The sequence below is a fragment of the Monodelphis domestica genome, chromosome 1, assembly GCF_027887165.1.
Source record: "Monodelphis domestica isolate mMonDom1 chromosome 1, mMonDom1.pri, whole genome shotgun sequence".
In the NCBI taxonomy this organism is placed as follows: Eukaryota; Metazoa; Chordata; class Mammalia; order Didelphimorphia; family Didelphidae; genus Monodelphis; species Monodelphis domestica.
In genome coordinates, this window is record NC_077227.1 from 609,510,529 (window position 1) to 609,534,740 (window position 24,212).

Genomic DNA, 24,212 nt, shown 5'->3' on the forward strand with positions numbered 1-24,212 from the left:
TATATCCCAGACTGGACTGCCCCCTGTACTGCCCTGGTAAAATATAGGTCACAGTTGGCTCCCAAGGCCTGGCTTTAAAGAAGCAGTGAGTGGAAAAATAGTTTGATAAACTGAGGCAAGCACAAATTTCAGGGTCTTCTCTTCCATGTCTGGTGCTGGTGGCTACAGAATAGCAATCTAAATGGAGCATCAAAAAAAGTAGGCTCTCTTTCTCTCTCTTTTTCCATCCTTTTCCCCTACTCATATTTTTCATTTGTTTCATATGTTTCACAGTTTCATAATTTTCCCCTTTAAACAGCTGGCTGACCAAGAATGCTAGAATAGCCTTTCAATCTTGCCTATCCTTGCGTTCATTAAGAGCAGTTTGTTAGAAATTAGCCAGATTAGTCACCACAGCCATAAACTGTTGCCCACTGTCCCAGATCAAAGGATTGGTAAAATAAAATCTCTTGGCTTTTCTGACTTCCCCAAGGGTAGAATGGTACTTGTGGTTTGACATGTTACTCCCACCAATATTGGTGTGTGACCACTATATTGTCCTGATAGGCAAGTCTATGGCCAGGAATCTAGGTTCTTTTTTTTAACATTATTTTTTTATTTGGTCAATTTCAAACATTATTCCTTGGTTACAAAAATCATTTTATATTCCTCCCTCCCCTCCCCCAATCCGTCCCATAGCTGACGCGCAATTCCACTGGGTATTACATGTGTCCTTGATCAGAATCCAATTCCATGTTGTTGGTGTTTGCACTAGGATGTTCATTTAAAGTCTGCATCCCCAGTCATATCCCCCTCGACCCATGTAATCAAGCAGTTGTTTTTCTTCAGTGTTTCGACTCCCACAGTTTTTCCTCTGGATGTGGATAGTGTTCTTTCTCATAGATCCGTCCAGGGTGTTCAGGATCACTGCATTGCCACTAATGGAGAAGTCACTTACATTCGATTGTACCACAGTGTATCAGTCTCTGTGTATAATGTTCTCCTGGTTCTGCTCCTCTCACTCTGCATCACTTCCTGGAGGTTGTTCCAGTTCCCATGGAATTCCTCCACTTTATTATTCCTATTATCACTCTCTTCCTTTCCTTCTTATAAGAGTATTCTTCCCTCCCCTTCCCATGTGTATCTTTGTGTGATAAAGATGATCCTATTTATTTTATTTCTTCAAGTATCTCTTGGTACCATCTTCAATTTCCCCCAACCCTTTTTCTTTTTTCGCATATCGTCTTATAGCCCTTAATGCCCCAATATTTTCCTATGAGTAATTCTTCTAATTACTATGATAATGAATATGATTTTTGAGTTACAAATAACATTTCCCCCCTATATTAATATATATAATTTGATCTAATTGTAGCCCTTAAAGAAGAGAGTTTGAATGAAAAAAAAACATTTTCCCCATTTTCCCTCTTTCTTGTTTACCTTTTCATGTTTCCCTTGCTCTTTGTGTTTAGATATCAAACTTTCCACTTAGTTCTGGTCTTTTCTTTACAAATACTTGGAAATCTTCTATTTTGTTGAATGCCTATACTTTCCCCCGGAGGTATATAGTCAGTTTTAATGGATAGGTGATCCTTGATTAAAGAACCAGTTCTCTCGCCTTTCTGAAAATCATGTTCCAGGCCTTACAGTCCTTTAGTGTGGAAGCTGCCAGGTCTTGTGTGGTCCTGATTGGTGTTCCTTGGTATATGAATTGTCTCTTTTTGGCTTCTTGTAGAATTTTCTCCTTAGCTTGAAAGCTTTCAATTTGGCAATTACATTCCTGGGAGTTATCTTTTGGAGATTTAGTGTAGAGGGTGTTCTATGAACTCTTTCAATGTCTGTTTAGCCCCCTTGTTCAAGAATATCAGGGCTGTTTTCTTGGATGATTTCTTGTAGAATGATGTCAAGATTTCTGTTTATTTCTGGCTTTTCAGGAAGACCAATGATTCTCAGATTGTCTCATTGTGATCTGTTTTCTTGATCTGTCATCCTGTCATTGAGATATTTTATGTTTTCTTATATTTTGTCAGTCTTTTGACTTTGCTCTATTAATTCTTGCTGTTTTGCAAGATCATTGGTTTCCAGTTGCCCAAATCTGGTCCTTAAGACCTGGTTTTCTGTTATAATCTTTTGGTTTTCTGCTTTAATCTTTTGGATTTCCTTTTCAGTTTGGCCCATCCTGCTTTTCATGGCTTCCAGCTGTTTCTCCAATTAGGTGTTCTTGTTCCCCAAACTGTTATTTTCTTTTTGAATTATTTACCATTTTTCTTGCCAGAAGGCTCCAATTTAAATTCTTCAAGAACTTGTGGACAATTTCCATTTTTTTGTTGAAGGTTTTGGCATTGTTTGAATTTCCTCCTGTATTTCCTCTGTAGCCTAGGTTTTTCCTCCGTAAAAATTTTCAAGGGCTAATGCCTTTTTTTGTTTTGTTTTGTTTTGTTGGTGGTGGATGGAGGTTGTGGTTCCTGGATGCAATTTGCCATCACTGTAGAGGTTTTTCCTTCCCTTTTTAGTCAGAGATCTGGGTGAGATGGGCAGGCTCTCTGTATATGGAGTCAAGGAGCAAGGATTTTGCCTGAGGCAACCTCTTGAATCTCAGCAGCTTCTGCTATTTGTTGATCTTCTCTGTGCTTCCTTGCTGAGAGCGTACACGGTATGCGCTTCCCAGCCCACTGGGTTTTCAGGTGCAGCTTCTGCTTTTTGCTCCTCTTCTCTGCACTTCCTTGCCGATAGTGTCCACAGTCTGCTCTCCCCAGCCCGCCTGGGCTTCAGGTGTAGCTGCTCTCAGGGGTAGGTCCTCGGTATTTTTAGTCAGCTCCCAAGGACCTGAAGGTGCCCCTTGCTCACTCTGGAGGTGTCCCTTGCTCACTCACTGATTCTGGCGCATGTTGGCTCTGACTCTGGCTGTGTACTGCATAGGTGGGGTGGGGGAAGGTAGATAAGCTCACATTTGAGTGGGAGCTTTTTCACCCCCTTATAGTGTGGAAATGCCCAAATCCTCTGTACCTTCAGTGCTGCATCCTACTGTAGAGTCCCTTCATTCTAATGAAAATGTTTTTTTGGGTCTTTTGAGGTAGTCCATATTGGTGGGTTTGAGGAGAGGAAGTGTCCTGCGTCTACACTACTGCCATGCTTACCTGGAAGTTGCCAGGAATCTAGGATCTTGATGGCATTCTAGACCCAAGAAGTCAAGGCCAAATTCAGTAGCATCCTCATCAACAGTACAGAGGTTTTTCTGGGCACTTTTGCCAGATGTTGGAATAATGGCAGTGATAGATATATATAGCTTGGCTAAGGTTGAGAGACTGACTCAAGATACAGTCCAAGCCATATTGCAAACTTCTTTTTTTTCTTACTTTATTTTTTTTATTTAAAATATTTTTCATGGTTACATGATTCATTGTTCCCCCCCCCCACATTCCCCACTGCCCTCCCTACTCCCAGAGCTGTCAAGCAGTTCCACTAGGTTATACATGTATCATTGTTCAAAACCTATTTCTGTGTTATTCATATTTGCAGTAGAATGATCTTTTAGCATAAAAACCCTACTCATATACATATTGAACTATGTGATTGATCATATTTTCTTCTTCTGTGTTTCTGATCCCAGTTATTTCTCTGAATGTGGACAACATTCTTCCTCTGAATTATTCTGGATCATTTCATTGCTTCTAGTATAAAAGTCTATCATATTTGATAGTGCTGTAATATATTAGTCTCTGTGTACAATGTTCTCCTGGTTCTGCTCGTTTTGCTCTGCATCAATTCTTGGAGGTCTTTCCAGTTCATATACAATTCCTCCAGTTCATTACTCCTTTCAGAACAATAATATTCCATCACCATCAGATACCACAATTTGTTCAGCCATTCCCCAATTGAGGGACATCACCTCATCTTCCGATTTTTTTGTCACCACACAAAGAATTCGGCTATAAATATTTTTGTACAAGTCTTTTTACTTATTATCTTTTTGGGATACAAACCCAGCAGTGGTATGGCTGGGCCAAAGAGTAGGCATTCTTTTAAAGCCCTTTGGTCATAGTTCCAAATTGCCCTCCAGTACAGTTGGACCAATTCACATCTCTGGAACTTCTCAGACTATCTCTTTCCTACAGAAGGAGATTAATTCCTTAGCTAAAACAGTTATACAAAACCAGCTGGCTCCTGACTTGCTTATAGCCAAATTGGGAGGTTTGTGTGTCCTTATTAATCTTATTGTTCTTATATAAATAGATCTGGTGAGATTGTGACTAATTTCTATGAGTTTCAAAGGATTTTAAATGACACTCAGCAAATCACTGTAGAGACTCATGTGACATGATGGAATTTGTCATGGTTATGGGGAATTGGTTTGTTTGCTACTATAACCAAATAGGTTTTTCTAATCTTGGAAATTGTGATACTTTTTAGTACCGGTATTAGCTGTTGCAGCAAAGCTTATACCAAACCTTTACCAGGTGAAAAATTTATATACATTTGCACCATGGATCATAGCCAAGTTAGAAAGGAAATAGCTCTTGCTTTTGAATGAGAAATTCTTTTGTTATGCCTCTGTTTGGCTGACCCATTGTTTAATGGGATGTGCAACATGATTTTCTTTTTTTCTTTTTTTCCTTTCTTTCATCCTAATTGGAATTTGATTGTTCCTTTTTTAAATTTGAGTGTATAGAATCTCTGTTGATGTTTTGATTTTGAAGGATAAATTTACAATACCTATTACCCCTAATAACATTGCATACCCAAAAGCTTTAGACTATGGAAACCTGCCATTGGTTCTTAAATATTATAGGACTTTAACTAATATTTGTGTCTGATTTCAGAAGAAAGGATTACTGGTGGGCCATTGCACAGTGTAAAGAAGCATAATGTCAAGGAGACCAATAATCCCTGTGGGCTTGGTGAGGACCTATAAGTCAGAGGGCCTGTCCCAAGGATTCAAGGAAGTGGCTGTCTGGCAATTCTGGACCTTGGACTTTCCTGTCTCCCAATTTATACAAGTACCTCTATTTGGTTTTCACTTTAGCTTGTGAAAGAGAATTCTTTACTCTATTGTCTATCCTGAGTTAACACCAATTTAAATACCTCACTAGATTGTGAAGACAGGATTAACTCTCCTTTGTCTACCTTTTGATGGAATCAACACAAGTTTGTACTAGGTGGAGGAGCTTGCAAACCACTTAGTGAATTCACACCCTCGGAAACTCAATCAGCCAGGATGAGCATTCACATCTCCAGAAGGTGAATTTTAGAGAATTCACACCCTTAGATGAGAACTTGAGTGTCAGAAGGTCAGAAGTCGATCCCACAAACACTGCCTCCCCCCCGGGCAGTGCTAGACAATTTGGAAACTGTGATTGACCCCTGTGAAGAGGGGAAGGGACAAGGAGACACCATAAAAGCCACAAAATCCTTTGGCTTGAGAAAGATGGTCTTTGAGAAGATAGTCTGAATAGGTTGCCTTCTGGAAATAGTCTTCTGACTGGGCAGAGTCTTTGAGAGAGCTTTGCTGGAGACTGCAGCTTGGGTTGTAGGCTTGGATCTCAGCTTCAATTTAGACTCTGACTCCTAGACTACTTCATTGGGTGAGTGAAAAGGACTGACTCCTTTCCTAGTTTCTGGAGATACTAGTTTCTATCTAGGAGGAGGCCGAGGTGGTTACTAACCACCAATCTCCTGGCTAAGGATTAGTATAGGCATTTTCTCTAATCTCTTTCACATTTTTCTACTTTATTATTTCACCTCTATTTTGTAAATACATTTCTGACTCGAGATATAATAAATATTGGTGACCACATAGTTTCATAAAATTATTGTCCAACCATTAATTTTCACCTTTACAGGTTCCCTTGTCCCTGTGATTGAAGAAAAAATCAGACCAGGGAAACATATTTTTCTTTTACCTTACACTCTTGTCCCTTTTCTCTTTTATAGTATGGCAATTTTCTGTACTCCTACCTGATGATGGGTAATTGCTGCAATTGTCCTACATGCTTGTAGAACACATGTTACCTCAATTGGGCTTTGCTGGCAAAACCAGGACCTGTTACAATTTTAATTTTTACTCATAATTTTTATATACATTGGATTTATATATCTATATCTATATATCTAGAGAGAGAGAGAGAGAGAGAGAGAGAGAGAGAGAGAGAGAGAGAGAGAGATTCTTTTAATCTAATTTTTTCTCTCCTCTTGTTTGTTTGGGTTTTTTTTTTTAATTTTAAACATTATTTTATTTGATCATTTCCAAACATTATTCACTGGAAACAAAGATCATTTTCTTTTCCTCCCCCCTACCACCACCTTTCCCTCTCCCATAGCCGACGCACAATTCCACTGGTTATCACATGTGTTCTTGACTCGAACCCATTTCCCTATTTTTGGTATTTGCATTAGAATGTTCATTTAGAGTCTCTCCTCAGTCATATTCCCTCAACCCCTGTAGTCAAGCAGTTGCTTTTCATCGGTGTTTTTACTCCCACAGTTTATCCTCTGCTTGTGGATAGTATTTTTTAGATCCCTGCAGATTGTTCAGGAACATTGCATTGACACTAATGGAGAAGTCCATTACCTTCGATTGTACCACAGTGTATCAGTCTCTGTGTACAATGTTTTCCTGGTTCTGCTCCTTTCACTCTGCATCACTTCCTGGAGGTTGTTCCAGTCTCCATGGAATTCCTCTACTTTATTATTCCTTTTAGCACAATAGTATTCCATCACCAACATATACCACAATTTGTTCAGCCATTCCCCAATTGATGGGCATTCCCTCATTTTCCAATTTTTGGCCACCACAAAGAGTGCAGCTATGAATATTCTTGTACAATTCTTTTTCCTTATTATCTCTTTGGGGTACAAACCCAGCAGTACTATAGCTGGATCAAAGGGCAGACAGTCTTTTATCACCCTTTGGGCATAGTTCCAAATGGCCCTCCAGAATGGATGGATCAATTCACAACTCCACCAGCAATGAATTAGTGTCCCCACTTTGCCACATCCCCTCCAGCATTCATTACTTTGCATAGCTGTCATGTTAGCCAATCTGCTAGGTGTGAGGTGATACCTCAGAGTTGTTTTGATTTGCATCTCTCTGATTATAAGAGATGTAGAGCACTTTTTCATGTGCTTATTAATAGTTTTGATTTCTTTGGCTGAGAACTGCCTGTTCATGTCCCTTGCCCATTTATCAATTGGGGAATGGCTTGAATTTTTGTACAATTGATTTAGTTCTTTGTAAATTTGAGTAATTAAACCTTTGTCATGGTTTGACATTTTATGAAGATTGTTTCCCAATTTGTTGCTACCTTCTGATTTTGGTTACATTGGTTTTGTTTGTACAAAAGCTTTTTAATTTGATGTATTCCAGATTATTTATTTTGCATTTTGTAACTCTTTCTAAGTCTTGCTTGGTTTTGAAGTCTTTCCCTTCCCAAAGGTCTGACATGTATGCTATTCTGTGTTTGCCTAATTTTCTTATCATTTCCTTCTTTATGTTCAAGTCATTCACCCATTTTGAATTTATCTTGGTGTAGGGTGTGAGGTGTTGATCTAAACCTAATCTTTCCCACACTGTCCTCCAATTTTTCCAGCAGTTTTTATGAAATAGTGGATTTTTGTCCCAAAAGCTGGGATCTTTGGGTTTGTCATATACTGTCTTGCTGAGGTCGCTTGCCCCGAGTCTATTCCACTGATCCTCCTTTCTGTCTCTTAGCCAGTACCAGATTGTTTTGGTGACTGCTGCTTCATAATATAGTCTGAGATCTGGGACTGCAAGGCCCCCTTCCTTTGTATTTTTTTTCATTATTTCCCTGGATATCCTTGATCTTTTGTTCTTCCAAATGAACTTTGTTATAGTTTTTTCTAAATCAGTAAAAAAAATTTTTGGAAGTTCCATGGGTATGGCACTAAATAGATAGATGAGTTTGGGTAGGATGGTCATTTTTATTATATTGGCTCATCCTACCCATGAGCAGTTAATGTTCTTCCAATTGTTCAAGTCTAGTTTTAGTTGTGTGGAAAGTGTTTTGTAGTTGTGTTCATATAGTTCCTGTGTTTGTCTCGGGAGATAGATTACTAAGTATTTTATTTTGTCTAAGGTGATTTTGAATGGGATTTCTCTTTCTAGTTCTTGCTGCTGAGCTGTGTTGGAATTATATAGAAATGCTGATGACTTATGTGGGTTTATTTTGTATCCTGCAACTTTGCTAAAGTTGTTGATTATTTCGCTTAGCTTTTTTGTTGAATCTCTAGGATTCTTTAAGTAGACCATCATGTCATCTGCAAAGAGCGATAATTTGGTCTCCTCCTTGCCTATTTTAATGCCTTCAATTTCTTTTTCTTCTCTAATTGCTACTGCTAGTGTTTCTAATACAATGTCAAATAATAGAGGTGATAATGGGCATCCTTGATTCACTCCTGATCTTAATGGGAATGGATTTAGTTTATCCCCATTGCAGATTATATTAGTTGATGGTTTTAGATATATACTGTTTATTATTTTTAGGAACGACCCTTCTATTCCTATGCTTTCTAGTGTTTTTAGTAGGAATGGGTGTTGTATTTTATCAAAGGCTTTTTCTGCATCTATTGAGATAATCATGTGGTTTTTGTTGGTTTCTTGTTGATGTGGTCAATTATGTGGATGGTTTTCCTAATATTGAACCAGCCCTGCATCCCTGGTATAAATCCTACTTGATCATGGTGGATGACCCTTCTGATCACTTGCTGGAGTCTTTTTGCTAGTATCCTATTTATGATTTTTGCATCTATATTCATTAGGGAGATTGGTCTATAATTTTCTTTCTCTGTTTTTGGCCTGCCTGGTTTTGGAATTAGTACCATGTTTGTGTCATAAAAGGAGTTTGGTGGAACTCCCTCTTTGCTTATTATGTCAAATAGTTTGTATAGTATTGGAGTTAGCTGTTCTCTGAATGTTTGATAGAATTCACTGGTGAATCCATCAGGCCCTGGGGATTTTTTCTTAGGAAGTTCTTTGATGGCCTGTTGGATTTCTTTTTCTAATATGGGATTATTTAAGAAATCTATTTCTTCTTCTGTTAGTCTAGGCAATTTATATTTTTGAAAATATTCATCCATATCACCTAGGTTGGTATATTTATTGCCATATAGTTGCGCAAAGTAGTTTTTAATGATTGCCTTAATTTCCTCTTCATTGGAGGTGAGATCCCCCTTTTCAATCTTGATGCTGTTAATTTGCCTTTCTTCTTTCCTTTTTTTAATTAGATTGACCAGTACTTTGTCTATGTTGTTTGTTTTTTCAAAGTACCAGCTTCTAGTCTTGTTTATTAGCTCAATAGTTCTGTCACTTTCGATTTTATTAATTTCTCCCTTAATTTTTCGGATCTCTAGTTTGGTTTTCTTCTGGGGGGGTTTAATTTGTTTGTTCTCAAGTTTTTTGATTTGCATTTCCAATTCCTTGATCTCTGTCCTCCCTAATTTGTTAAGATATGCACTCAGGGATATGAATTTTCTTCTAAGTACTGCCTTGGCTGCATCCCATAAGGTTTGAAAGGATGTCTCGCCGTTGTCATTTCCCTCAATGAAATTATTAATTGTTTCTATGATTTCTTCTCTAACTAACCAATTTTGGAGTATCATATTATTTAATTTCCAATTAATTTTTGATTTGGCTCTCCATGTACCCTTACTGATCAATATTTTTATTGCTTTGTGATCTGAAAAGGCTGCATTTATTATTTCTGCTTTCCTGCATTTGAGTGCCATGTTTCTGTGACCTAGTGTATGATCTATTTTTGTGAATGTGCCATGTGGTGCTGAAAAGAAGGTGTATTCTTTTTTGTCCCTATTTATTTTTCTCCATATGTCTATTAACTCTAATTTTTCTAAGATTTCATTCACCTCTTTTACCTCTTTCTTGTTTATTTTTTGGTTTGATTTATCTAAATTTGATAGTGGTTGGTTCAAGTCTCCCACTAATATGGTTTTACTGGCTATTTCCTCCTTCCATTCTCCTAGTTTCTCTATTAAAAATTTGGATGCTATACCATTTGGTGCATACATGTTGATTAGTGATATTTTCTCATTGTCTATACTCCCTTTTAACAGAATATATTTACCTTCCCTATCCCTTTTGATCAGGTCTATTTTTGCTTTGGCTTTGTCAGATATCATGATTGCAACTCTTGCCTTCTTTCTATCAGTTGAGGCCCAAAAGGTCTTACTCCATCCTTTAATTCTGACCTTGTGAGTGTCAACCCGCTTCATATGTGTTTCTTGAAGACAACAAATGATAGGGTTTTGGGTTCTAATCCAATCTGCTATTTGTCTATGTTTTATGGGTGAGTTCATCCCATTCACGTTCAAAGTTATGATAGTCATTTGTGGATTCGCTGGCATTTTGATATCTTCCCCTAGTTCTGACCTTTCTTCCTAAGCTATTTCCTTTTAAACCAGTGATTTACTTTAGGTCAGTCCCCCTAGTCCCCTCCCTTGATATGCTTCCCTTTCTAGCCCCTCCCTTTTTATGCTCCCTGCCCCTCCCCCCTCTCCTTCCCTCCCTTTTAATACTCCCTCCCCCTCCCCCTAGTTAATTTTCCTTTCTTTCTTGCCCTGTTGGATAAGATAGAATTCAGGATCCCACTGGATCTAGATGCTCTTCCCTCTCAGATTTGATTTCACTGAGAGTAAGGTTTAAGTAATTCCACTTCACACTCTCTTCCTCTCCTTCTCATATGAGAGTTCTTCCCCTCCCCTTCCCATGTGTATCTTTATATGGGAAAGATTATTCTATTAAGTCCCCCCCCTATTTCTTGAAGTAAATCTTAGTGTTATCGATGGTTCCCCCCTCCCTTTTCCTTTCTTTGCCCCCACTTTCCCCAAATCTTCTTAATGCCCCAATCTTTCCCTATGCATGTTTCTTCTAACTACTCTTATGATGCATACAATTTTTGAGAGTTACACAAAACATTTTCCCCACATATTAATATATATAATTTGATATAAATGTAGTCCTTATAGAAGAGAGTTTGACTTAAAGAAAAAGATAAGATTTTTCTCTTTTTCCCTTTCTTTCATATTTACCTTTTCATGTTTCTCTTGACACAGACACATAGAAATGTGGTTGGATATCAAATTTTCCACTAAGTTCTGGTCTTTTCTTAGCAAATGCTTGGAAATCTTCTATTTTGTTGAATGCCCATACTTTCCCCTGGAAGTATATAGTCAGTTTTGCTGGCTAGTTGATTCTTGGTTGGAGACCCAGCTCTCCTGCCTTTCTAAATATCGTGTCCCTTGCTTTGCGGTCTCTTAGTGTGTTAGCCACTAAGTCATGTGTGATCCTTATGGGAGCCCCCCTATATCTGAAGCTCCTCTTCTTGGCTTCTTGTAGGATTTTCTCTTCTTGGAAGCTCTTGAATTTGGAAATTACATTCCTAGGGGTTGTCTTTTGGGGATTTAGTATAGAGGGTGTTCTATGAACTCTTTCTATTTCTATTTTTTCCCCTTGCTCCAGAACGTGTGGGAAATTTTCTTTTATAATCTCCTGTAGAATAACATCGAGTTTATTGTTTGTCTCTGTTTTTTTCTGGGAGACTGATAATTCGGAAGTTATCTCTTCTTCCTCTGTTTTCCAAGTCTGTGACCTTTTCAGTGAGATATTTTATGTTTTCTTCTAATTCATTAATTTTTTGGCTTTGCTTTATTGATTCTTGTTGTTTTATGATCTCACTTTGTTCGAGTTGCTTAATTCTGGTTGTTAGGGACTGGTTTTGCTTTTCAGCTTTGTCTGCCCTTCTATTGGATGTTTCCTGCTCTTTTTCCAATTGAGCAGTCTTATCTGTCAGACTGCTGATCTCTTTCTCCCATTTTTTTTCCAGGTTTCCATCTTTTGGGTAAGTTCCAGTTTGAGATCTTCCAGAGCTTGTTGATAGTTTCCATTTTGGGAGGCATGTTCTGATTTTTTTTTTAATTTCATCCTCATTCTCTTCTTTTCCTTGGGTACTTCCACCATAAAAGTTTTCAATAGTCACCTTTTTCCCTTTCTTCCTGGAGGCTTGATTTTGGGCCATGTGAGCCATCCCTTTGGTGGTTTTATTCCCCTTTCCTTTTTGGACTGGGGTCTGGGTGATTTGGGAGGGTTTTCTGTGAATTTAGGTTGCCTCAGACTAGTTCTTCCCAGCCTCCAAGGTTTCTTAGAGTGCTGGGTCCCTGATCACAGCCAAACTGCCCAGGTGTTCAGCTCAGCCCAGATAACCAGCACGTGGTCCGCCTCTCATGTTTAGCTCCGCCCAGATGCTCAGCACAACCAAGCTGAGTATGGCTCCCTGGGCCCCCTGGGCTCAGTGCAGGTTTCTCCTGTGAAACCGCCCTGAGATGTTTTTTCCTGGCAGTCCCCAGATCCCAAGGATCCTGGAGTGCCCCCCCAGACAGAGACGTTCCCCACTCACTTGCTGTCCCAGTGAGCGTTCTGGTAGCTCACTCTGGTTTGGTGGGGGAGGTGGGTGGGGGGGGGAAGGGTGGCTCAGTTCATGTTTCTGTGCAAGCTTTTCCTCCTTCTTATTATAGTGTGGAAATGTTCAAACTCCACATACCTTCACCTCTGTGGGGTACTGGGGAGTACTGGGGAGTCCTTCTGTTCCTTTAAAGGTGATTTTTATGCTCCTTTGATGTAGTCTATTTCGTTCGGGGCCGGGGAGAGGAAGCATGTGGCGTCTAGATTGCAGCCATGATTACCTGGAAGTCTTTGTTTTTTTGTTTTTTTGAGAATTGATTCATATACCTCATACTTTAGCCATGCATCCTAGGGTGATTCTAGTGACGGACAATACCCAGGGAGGGGGGTATTGTGTAATTATCCTAAAATACAAAGTTTAAGGTCTTTTAAAATAATTTTAAGAAAATAAAGTCATCAACACCCTGGACAAGGTGTGAAGATTGGATTTGGCTCTCCCTAGATTGTAACAATGAAGGTATTTAGCTCTTCCTTGACAGTGAAGATAAAAATTGTAATCCCCTATCTATTTTTAGATTTTAATCCCCAAAGTGTTAACTCAGTATTTAAAGTAGATCTATACATTTTAACTACAAAAAGGTATTAAGTAACCCAAAAAAGGGTTAACTAACCACAAAAGGTATAACTATCTACAAAAGGTGTGAATACCTTTTTCATACATTGAGTGGGAAGTCCTGGAGAGGAGCTTCTTCTGTGATTGGTAGATGTAAAATTTAGGGGAGGTAACAAGAGAGAAAAAGATCTTTAAATAGAGGAAACAGAGGTACACAAGGATGAATCATGATAGACTCAGTCACTTGGGCCTGGAGTGAAGAAGAGTCACTTGGGCTTCGAGTGAAGAAGAGTCACTTGGAGCAGAGACTGGAAGAATCAGACACTTGAGGAGGGACTGGATGACAGATACTCAGACTTGGAGTGAAGGCTTGGCTGTGGAACTGGACCCCTGGAGGAGCTTGTGCAGGAGACCTCAGACTGCTTTCCTTTTAGATGGTCATCATGGTGAGTGAAAGGCTGACTTAGTTTCCTTGCCTTTATGGAGGTGTGAACCAAGAAAGGCCTTTGGGAAAGGCCAAGAAGAACCAAGAAAGATGCCTTTCCCCTGGCTGGGGCTTAGAATTTCTACCTAGCTCTGAGGAAGCCATAGCTCTCTCTCTCTCTCTCTCTCTCTCTCTCTCTCTCTCTCTCTCTCTCTCTCTCTCTCTCTCTCTGTGTGTGTGTGTGTGTGTGTGTGTGTCTGTCTGTCTCTCTGTCTCTGTCTCTGTCTCTCTCTTCTCTCTCTTCCCTCTATTGTAAATAAACTACCAGCAATTCCATTTATTTAATAAATAAATTGGCAACCACCAATTAAATTATAATATTAAGTCCAACCACAATAAAATCTAACACAGGAAAGTGGATCTTCTGGAGAAAATGTTATAAGGATGCTTGCAGAAATCCCATAGTACATCGAGTTCCAAAGTGAACTTTTGGATATAATGAAATGAACTGAAGGAGGTTGAACCTACCATTTATTCTGATTGTAAACTTTTATGCCAAAGGGGACTGTCCCATTATTGACTTTTTGTCAATACGCCTATAAATCTTTTTTTCTTTCTCTCTTTTCCTCTTATTCCCCAGATTGTTGTAATTCCCTCTATGTACGGTGCAATATTTTATACCCCCTAGTAAGGGAATCTTAAGTATATAGGCTCCATATGTGGAATGATTCATTCAGGACATTCACATGAGGAGTCTTAACATGCTGATCTCCCAAAGAATCAGAGAGGGGGGACTGTGTGAAGGAAATCATTAAGGGGATTTAGGTCATGTGGATACTATGGCATCTTTGGTTCCCCCTGTAGTCAGCCAGTAAAAGGTAGTAATAAAGAAAGCTGTCAAGAGATCATGAGGCAGGGGGCAGGTTGGACTGCAGGGAAAATAGAGAGACCACAGTTGGCTTCTGAGGCCTGACATGTGAGAGCCAGTGGGTGGAGAAAAAGTTTGAGAGCCTGAAACAAGAGCAGATTTGGGGGTCTTCTCTTCAATGTTTGGTGCTGGCTATACTTCTGTGTTATCATGGCTGCGGGTCCCATCTGGTGACTACAGACTAGCAAGCTAAATAGAGTCATAATGAAAGTAGTCTCTCTCTTTCCATCCTTTTCCCCTACTCCTTTCTGTTTAAATAAAATTATTAAATTTATGGCCTTCATAATCTTTCCCCTTAAACAATAACCCAGACCAAATTGCTTATTTAAGAGAAACGTGGAAGAAAGGAGAAAGGAAGAGAATTTGGATCTCAAATTTTTGGAAAAAAAAATGTTTTTGTATGTAATTGGGGGCAAAACAAAATATTATATTAAAAAAGAAACATCTTTTGCAGTTATGTGGAGAGTGAACTAGAGAGAAGAGAGTCTTGAGAATGGGACACTAAACAAATAGGCTATGACATTAGTGCACCTGAGAGCTGATGAGGACTTTAACCAGAGCAGCTATTGTATGAATGGAGAGAAAAGGATGAATGTGAGAGATGTTATAAAAAGAGAATTGACAAAACAACTGAGAGGAATGAGGGAGAATTTACATTTAAGATGACTCTAAGGCTGCAAACTGGAGTGTCCAGAAGTATTATAGAGTGCCCTTTAAGCAAGGGTACCTAAAGTAGCTCTCAAGAGTCAATCATTAAATTTTCAGTCTGAGCGTTTAGAACTCTAAAATCAACAAATACTACAAATCAGAGATTGATTCATTGTTGACTTTCTAGACTTAAAAAAGTGATAGATAAAAAGTTGAGTTCATTATATTTTTAGAGATCTAGTTGTTAAATGTTTACCAGCATACCACTGTCTCTAATCAACCCCCTTCATTTTATAGATGAGCAAACCAATATCTAGAAAGAGGAAGGGAATTTCCAAAGGTTACACTATTCATAGGTAAAAGAATCAGGATTCAAAACCAGATCTCCTGACTATGCAGTGTTCTTTATATTACATCATATTGTCTCAGAATTCAGGAACTCAGTAAGTTCATTGATTAATGAGCTTATGTGATATAGTTTTTCATAGTTATTTCTATTTCCTTCTGGAGTTATCATCCAGGAATATTCTCTGGACAGAGAGATGAATGATAAAGCCCTGTGTTAAGTGACAGTGATAGACTATCCAAGTAAAGGCAATGTGTTACAATAGAAAGAACACTGACGGTGCAGAACCTGAATTTAAATCACATCTCTGCCATTACCTAGGTGATGTTGAACAAGTCACTTAACCTTCCTAACCTCAGTTTCCTTCTTTGAAAAATGAGGAAGTTAGACCTTATGGCCACTGGGGCTCCTTTCAGTTCTACATCTTTGATTTTATGGAAGCTTGTGTAAAACCAATGCAGAGTATCCTAATGACGAAATCATCTGATGTCTAGGTCCTTTCTAACCCTAGCACTCTATTATTCTAAGGCTCAAATTCAGATGAAAGGCAGTTTACACCTCCCAGTTTATATCACATTCACAGCTTCATCTTTGCAGTTTGTACCCAAAGCAAAATGGAAACAAAATCCCAACTATCGGGGCATGTTCGACATTGGCCAGAAGATGGCACCCTTTCCTCATGTCTGCACTGCTGCTCTCAGCTTTCTGGCTCTTCTCTGAAATCCGGGATTATGCTGACTGAGGTTATTGCCCAAAAAGAATTCTTCCATAAAGAGCCCATTGATAAAGGAGAGAGAAGAAAGACTATTTGGGAGAGAAGGAAACCAGAGAAAAAATCCATTAGCTGACCAGTCAGATCCCAAAACCTAGTCCCTTACAGCCCAAATTGGTCAGAAGACTGTTTTCAGTTTGCAATGGGGGGGGGGGGGGGGGGGAGGGAAGAGGTGGCATTAGAATCTCCCTGAGTTCCTGTGATGTCTGATTCTGTCTGGCTTCATGTGCACATATCCCTGAAAGATGAATATTGATGTCAATAAACAAGATGCATTAGCCTCATTAAGTCAGCACATTTTCTTGGGGAAACAAGACAGCTTTATCACTCAACAAGGTAAGGAAGCTACATGACTTAAAATCTATGTGAGGGTACATAAGAAATTATTTGTAGCAGGATCTACTTTTACACCCATCAACAAAGGAAGACATTCACCATTTTCTGCCTTCATGGGGCCCCAAACTACAACACTTTCCTGTTCTCCTGGAAAGGAAAAAAAGCAGCAGCTGACACTGCTCTTTATCAGCGACTCTTTCTCAATATTTACCAACCAATAAATCTTTTTTCCCCCCAAGACAACAGACATTCGAATCTCGTTCATTTGGAGGCTTGTTACCCAAATAATATTAAATGAACTGGTTCATTATACATTGAAAAGCAACAAGATGCCATTTTCTTAATAGGTCAATATTTAGGAAGAGAGAATAGACTGTTACTATATCAGGGATAGGACAGCTGCCCCTGCTTTTCTAGACTTTACATCTCAGTCTAAGAACCTGCCTTCCAGGCTGCTAGAGGAGAGAGAAAAAAAAAACTTAATCCCATGGTAGAATGGATAGGGCACTGAACTAATCTGGAAAGCCAGAGTTCAAATCTTACCTCAGATAACTATTATCTATGCCTTGAGTTCCTCCCCTGTCAAATGAACCATTTTGATGGTATCTGTGGTGGTGGAAAAAAGAGGATGGCTGTGAGAGATACGATTGCACAAAGTGGTGGTACTGGGTGATTGATTGGATATAGAGATCAGGGTAAAGAAAAACAAAGAATCAAAGGTAATTTCCTTTTATTTAAAGGTACACAGAATATTGAACTAGATATTAGAGAGCCATAAAGTTTAGTTAAGCCACAGTCCCTGACCTCAAGGAGATTGAAATCTAGTACCTTCTAACTTTTCCTTCTTTGTTTTCCCTCTTCCTTCATCAAAAGCATGTATGGAAGACTTAAAATGAATGCAAGGAATATTGGCAATAAGGAAAATGGTCTTTCCCATCTGGGAAATAAAACATTATATTGGTTTCTGAGGACTAGTGAAGGGTCTCTTTCCACGGAGATCTTCAGGAAGTGAATAGAGGGGCTTAGTGGAATGAAAGCCAAGCCTAGATTGGAGGTCCTAGGTTAAAATCTGATCTCAGAAACTTCCTCGCAGTGTGACTCTGGGCAAGTCACTTAACCCCCATTGCCTAGCTCTAACCACTCTTCTGCCTTGAAACCAATACACATTCTAAGATGGAAGATAAGGTCTTAAAAAAAGAGAAGTGAATAGAAAAGCTATAGTGGTAAAGGGCTATGATTCTATAGGCAGAAGATGACTTCTTCTCATTCTGTTATTCTGAATTTATTCCAGTAATAATCCCTTTGAGAAAGCAGAAAGCCAGGTGACACAGTTGCCTTTATGTCTTCCTTCCTTTCCTTCCTCATGTATCCCCCTCCTAGCTCCTACTTCCTCTAATAAAATCATGAATACTGGATTCAACCAATTGGAAGGTACATGGATAGCCATTTAACTCAACTCATTCTAGAAGAAAATCCCCATGATAAGAAAATAGCTAACAAGTAATCATCCAAATTCTTCTTGTAGTCCTCCAAGGACAGAGAACACACCACTGGGTTCAGGGACACAATCAAAATTCCCCAAAAGAATGCTAAACAGTAAAGACCTTGGTTACATGTCTGGGACCCTCAAAGCATAGAGACCCCACTTCTTCTGAATGGCTGGTTATAAAAAGAGCCTAGTAAGATCCCAAAAATACCATCCTCTTCCATCCTACCAGATGCCTAGACCCAAGAATACTGTCACTTACATGCACAGTATTTCAGTTCTATATTCTCTGTTGGTCCCCTGGGGCAAAGAGAGCAAAGTTAGTCTTATCACTTCAAAATAGTGTTCCCCCACTTTTCCTTCTTCAGCCAACTCAAAACCATCAGACTTTCTCCTCTCTTCCTTCTCAATAAGACTGGAAAGATTCACATCAGAAGATGGAGATCTAAGTCCTGGCTCTGCTATTTACTAGCTACATGACCTTGGGCAAGTCATTGCCCCCCTCTGAGCCTTTATTTACTCTTCTTAATGAGGGCATTTGATTCCACAGTCTTTAAGGTCCTTCTGGCTCTAAAACCTTTAATCCCTTGCAAAAAAAAAAATGCTCCCAGAAAGGATTCTACTTTCCATTATTTATACCTTGTTATAATTTAAGTCAACCATCTCTTCCAGGAATCATTGAACCTAAATTCTTAAATTGAGATGTAGCATAAAAGACTTTATCCCCTAATGGGGGAAAAAATGCTCATAAGCTAGTAGGTTGGGAAGGTTTGGGGGGAATTGGGAGGGCTTCTCTGAAAACTTAACTTGTGGGCAACTGCCAGTTAGTTCTACCTATCTATATGACAGATACCAAGCAGCAGCCTTCATTTTGAGAATCCAAATATTAATGCCAAGCAGGACATGGTTGATCACTTCTAATTCATAGTCTATGAAGAGGTGGCAGCTGTGCTCCAAGGGGCAGGGGGTGCACAGCTGTCCATGGTAGTGAATTACTCACCAAGCTATCAGAGAACATCAGGACCCACTCTTGATTCTGATAATTGGTGGTGTAGAGGTGGTTTCAAGCTGGCCCTGGGGTGCGATCGGGTATTATGAAAGTGAAATTCCTAGTACGCCAGAACGAGGAGGCAGAGTGCTCTGTTCAAGCCTGGGAATTCCTGTGGTGATTTAGAGAAAGACGGCGATCTGTGTTTGGCTATGGGCTAGCTGAGGGAGTGTGAATTGGGGTGTATGCTCAGCTGCTAGGTTTGGGTGAAGATCCTCCAACCCCCTGAGAATGGTTTTCAAGGTAGATTTTTGTGTAGATTTTCCTGAGAGTTTAGGAAGGCAAAATTGGGGGCTCTGTGCAGACGGACCACTGATGATTCAAGTCCTATAACTGAGGGAGACCTCAATCTTAAGTACTGATGACTGTGAAGGTCTTTCACCTTTGACTTTAGGTACTTACGTGAAGTAGCTAGAGCGCTGGACTTGGAGTCATGGAATATCTCAGTTCAAAAGCCTCAGATACCTAGTCACTATGGGACCCCTGGCCAGTAGCTTAACCTTTCTTACTCTCAGTTTCTTCTTCTATCAAAGGGGACTAATCACAATAGCCTCTACCTCCAGGCTCCTTTGATTACAGGAAATAGCATATGTAAATTTCTTCACAAACCTTAAAGTGTTTTGTAAATGCTAACTATTGTTACTATTTGGTCAAAGCATGGACAAAACATTCTTTTTGAATGTATCTCAGAAGAATCCTTTCAAAAGCCTTTTGTTTTTTAGGGTTTTTTTTTTCTGGTTTAAATGGCTCCTCTTAGAGACCCACCTTTATGGGTGCTGTAGCTGCTATTCTCTTTTTTCTTCTTTTCAACATGCAAAGAGGAAAGAATTTGTAGCATTTTTGCTTTGACCATAGTCCCCTACCGGTACCCTTCTATTCTTTAAACTAGCTGGTGTCATTTTGCCCCCCAGCTTGGGTTCCTCTCCACCTGGGCTCTTACCACTTCAGTGAGACCAGCATTCAGGAATAGCTCACAAGGGAGCCACAGAAGGAAGAAGGAAGGAGGCTCTTGATTTTTGAGTTGAGCCAAGAAGTCTCCACCAAAAAAGGATGGGAAGGAGGAATGGAGAAATTCTGTGGACAAGTTCTGATTCTAGGAGATTGCTCAAAAATTGTGCGGAGCAGCTCCAGTGTCCAATTCACTTCAACTGAGTAAACATTCATTAAGTGCTAACTAAGCTCAGGACACTGGATAAAAAGCTAAAATATGTATGGCTTCAGAGGGAGAAAGAACAGGCTGTGTGTGTGTGTGTGTGTGTGTGTGTGTGTGTGTGTGTGTGTGTGTGTGTGTGTGTGTGTGATATGAAGAAGACACTGCTGGCAGTCCCACCATCAGCTAACCATGGGCTTTGGGGTATTTGTCCAGTCATGGTAATGTATTTGCACACTCCCTCTCCTCTATCTCTCATCTGGTCTGCCAGTGCATTTCTGGGAACAGGAGTACAGTGTGTAGTCGTGGAACAGGGTGCCACTCACTATTGGGATGAAGCTCATCATTGACTTTAAGCTCATGCTAAGTAGGCTACACTACCAATTTACTTCAGCATATTAACATTACTTCCCTGGATCTATGATCTCATCAATGTGGCTACTCCTTCCAGTGGTACAGTGCAGTGTACAACCACATGCCCCTTTTCATCCTGCATCAAGAATCATGATGTGAATTCTATAAATCCTCCAGAATGCAATCCGCCCAATATGCTCAGGGATGCCATTTTTATGTCTTGACATTACATGAGTACTCATGCAATATATGAGCTATACATCTCACTACCTGTATATAATGGAGCATGGGGACTGCTGGGGCAGGCTCATAAATTCCTATAAAAATAGGCAATAAAGTATTACTGATCAAAAAAATAGGCAATAAAGATAGTTATTTGTATAGCACCTACTATGTGTCAGGCATGGTGCTAAGTTCTTTACAAATATTAACTCCTTTGATCCTCACGATAACCTGGTAAGGTAGATTCCCCATTTGACAAGTGAGGAAACAGAGGCATTCAGAGGTTAAGTGATTTGCCCAGAGTCAGACAACTAGTAAGTATCTGAGGCTGGATTTGAACTCAAATCTCTCTGACCCCAATGCTCTATCCACTGCATCACCTATTTGCCATCTATCTCACAAGGTGACCAGAATGGAGAGGGAGAAGGGGTTAAAGGGTGTGAAGACTTTGGCCATCTAAATTAGGCTCATAAAATAAGGGGACTCTGCAATGTTCAGACTCTTTAAAGACCTCATTCGAGAGCTATCGCTGCCGAGAGGGAACGAGCGCGGGTCCCGATTTACATAGGGATCAGCATGTGTGGCCACTCAGTTGGGATTTACTAGCATCATCTGTGCCCAGTCAGCTCTGTTGTTTGCAGCATGGTGCTAATGAGGCCAGGGTCACAGTTTAGCTCTCTCATGGGCCACTTAGCTTTGCTCTTCTCTCTGTCCACAGACTTCACCCCTGACCCCAGCCAGTCATCACACATCTTGGTCATCAGGGTGAGCAAATGTGAATGGTTCAGAGCAAATAAATCTCCATTATCAGAAAACAACTCAGATGCATGATGGTGGATCAGTTACATTATATCTGTATGTACAAAGGACACTGGATTTATGTATAATTATTAGTCTAATAGCTGACATTTAGAGATTTACAAAGCACTTCACTAAAGTCTGATTGCCATTAAGGCAAGGAGGACGGTGCTGAAAAAAGTCAAGCTCTGGAAATAATTAAAGCACGAGGAAGAGTGGATGTCTGTGGCGAGGTTCACTGGAAAGAGCTGCTCTTAGAGTCAAAAAGATGAGCTCAAATTTGGCCTCTGATTGACCAGTTGTGTGACCCTGGGCAAGTCACTTAATCCTACCTCAATTCCTCATTTGTAAAATGAGCTTGAGGATGAAATAGCAAACCATTCCAATATCTTTGCCAAGAAAACTCCAAAAAGAGGTGGAAGACCAGACAACAAAGAAATGCATTTTTTAGCCACTCAACTCTCAACGAAACTGTAGTCAGCATTAGTGAAGGAAATGTCCATGTCAGTGAGATGATAATTGTATTATTATTGTGATTCTTTTTATTTTTCACAGCAACAACTCACAGTTGTACAGTGAGATAGCCTTGAAATATTAACAAATGTTATCTCATTTAATTAATTGGAAAGAGAGCTTGATTTGGAGTCAAAAGACTTGAGATCAAATCCTTTCTCTGCCAAACACTGACTTATGTGACACTGACCTCTGGGGTCTCAGTTCTTCTTCTATAAAATGAGGACGCTGAGGGGGCAGCTGAGTAGCTGGGTAGCTCAGTGGATTGAGAGCCAGGCCTAGAGAAGGGAGGTCCTAGGTTCGAATCTGGCCTCAGCCACTTCCTAGCTGTGTGGCCCTGGGCAAGTCACTTGACCCCCCATTGCCTAGCCCTTTCTGCCTTGGAGTATTGACTCCAAGACGGAAGGTAAGGGTTTAAAAAAAATAAAATAAAATGAGGAGGCTGTGCTTATATGATCTCTAGGGTTCCTTCAGGGATTCTTAATCTAGGATCTATAAATTTGGTTGGTTTTTGTTTATTTTTAAAATTGTATTTCTACATAATTATCTTCCTTTGTGCTCTTAAAATATATATATTTATGAAGTGGTTTAAGGTTTGCAAAGCACTTTGGGTGTGTTAACCCATTTGATGCTCATAACAAACCTGGAAGATAGGTGCTATTATTTTCTATCTCAAAAATGATCTAAAACCCCTCAAAGTTGCTCATAGAACCTTGAAGAGGGAAAGTAGGTGGTCTTACTTTGGAGACCTGCCCTCCTAGTCAGATCCCTAAAGAGATTACAAACAGGGAAACTGAGGCACAGAGAAGTGACGTCCTTTGCCCAGGGTCACACAGCTAGTATCTGAAGCAAAAAATCAAATTTAGGTATTTCTAACTCCAAGTTCTATTCTCTACCACTAATTGCCACAATCCTATTTATTTTCATTGTAAGTATTTAAAACCATTATCCTGAGAAGGGATCCATAGGCTTCACCAGACTGCCAAAAGGATCCACAACACCAAAAGATTAAGAACCCCTATCCTGGAGAGTTGGGGTAATTTTATCCTCCTTTTACAGATGTGGAAGCAGCTTCACAGAGATATAGTGACTTGCCCAAGGTCACACAGTTCAAAGGTAATAATAAGGAACCTGGTTCCTCTGACTTCAAACCCAGGACAAGTGTCCTTTTTAAAAGATACTGAGATAGAAGGATCAAAGGAAGAGTTAGCTGAGTATACTACTTGTAGCAACAATATAAACCTGACTAGACATCAATAAAGACATATCATTCGAATATAATTTATGACAGTATTTTGGTGATGTGCTACATGGAATGACTACTGGGTGGCAATAGGATTCCAAACTATGATCTAAATGATCTAAAACCCCTCAAAAAGAATCAGCACCCTTTGAAAAGATGTTAACCTTTTCCTTCTGGTGTGGCAGGGACTAGAAGCCATGGGCAATTTGGGCTTTAGAGGCATGAGGTGAGGAGTAAGAATACACACCAGCCATACAGAAAGCATCAGAAAGTAGGGATGGGATTATGTGAGCTGCAATAAGTTTATGTCAATGAAATTCACTCCATGAGTCATCTTTGGTACTTGTGCCTTAATTTACCAATATTCATTCTAAAGCTAAATTTCTGAACCCCGATAAAATAACCTCCATGATGGTTGGGGACAGGAATTTTTTTCATAGGGAGCTATTATTGCTATTATATCAACATAATAATTATTATGTAGTTATTAATAAAAATATTAAACTAATAAACTAATTTTATAGTTAATATTGTTATCAAGTTCTTTGTTTTAGTTATTTTCTCCTAGATATGATAGTATAGAGTCCATTGAACCAAAAGGAACTTATCTCCTGAGTTCTTGATAAAATATTACTAAAGTATAGAAGCAAAGATTCATAGGACAATTGACTTATGCATGGGAAGGTCCTTGGAAGTTATCAGATCACATCTTACTTTATAGATGAAGAAACTGAGGCAAAGAAAAGTTAAGTGCCTTTCCTGGTATCACACAGCTATATAAGGCTACATCAAATTAATTTGTAACATGATTTATTTTTAAACATATCAACAAAGATATTAACCATTTTCTACTGTCATGTGGTCACAAATTACAACACTTTCCTCTTCTGGTATATACCTGTGTTAATGTATGTGAGCGTCTCTG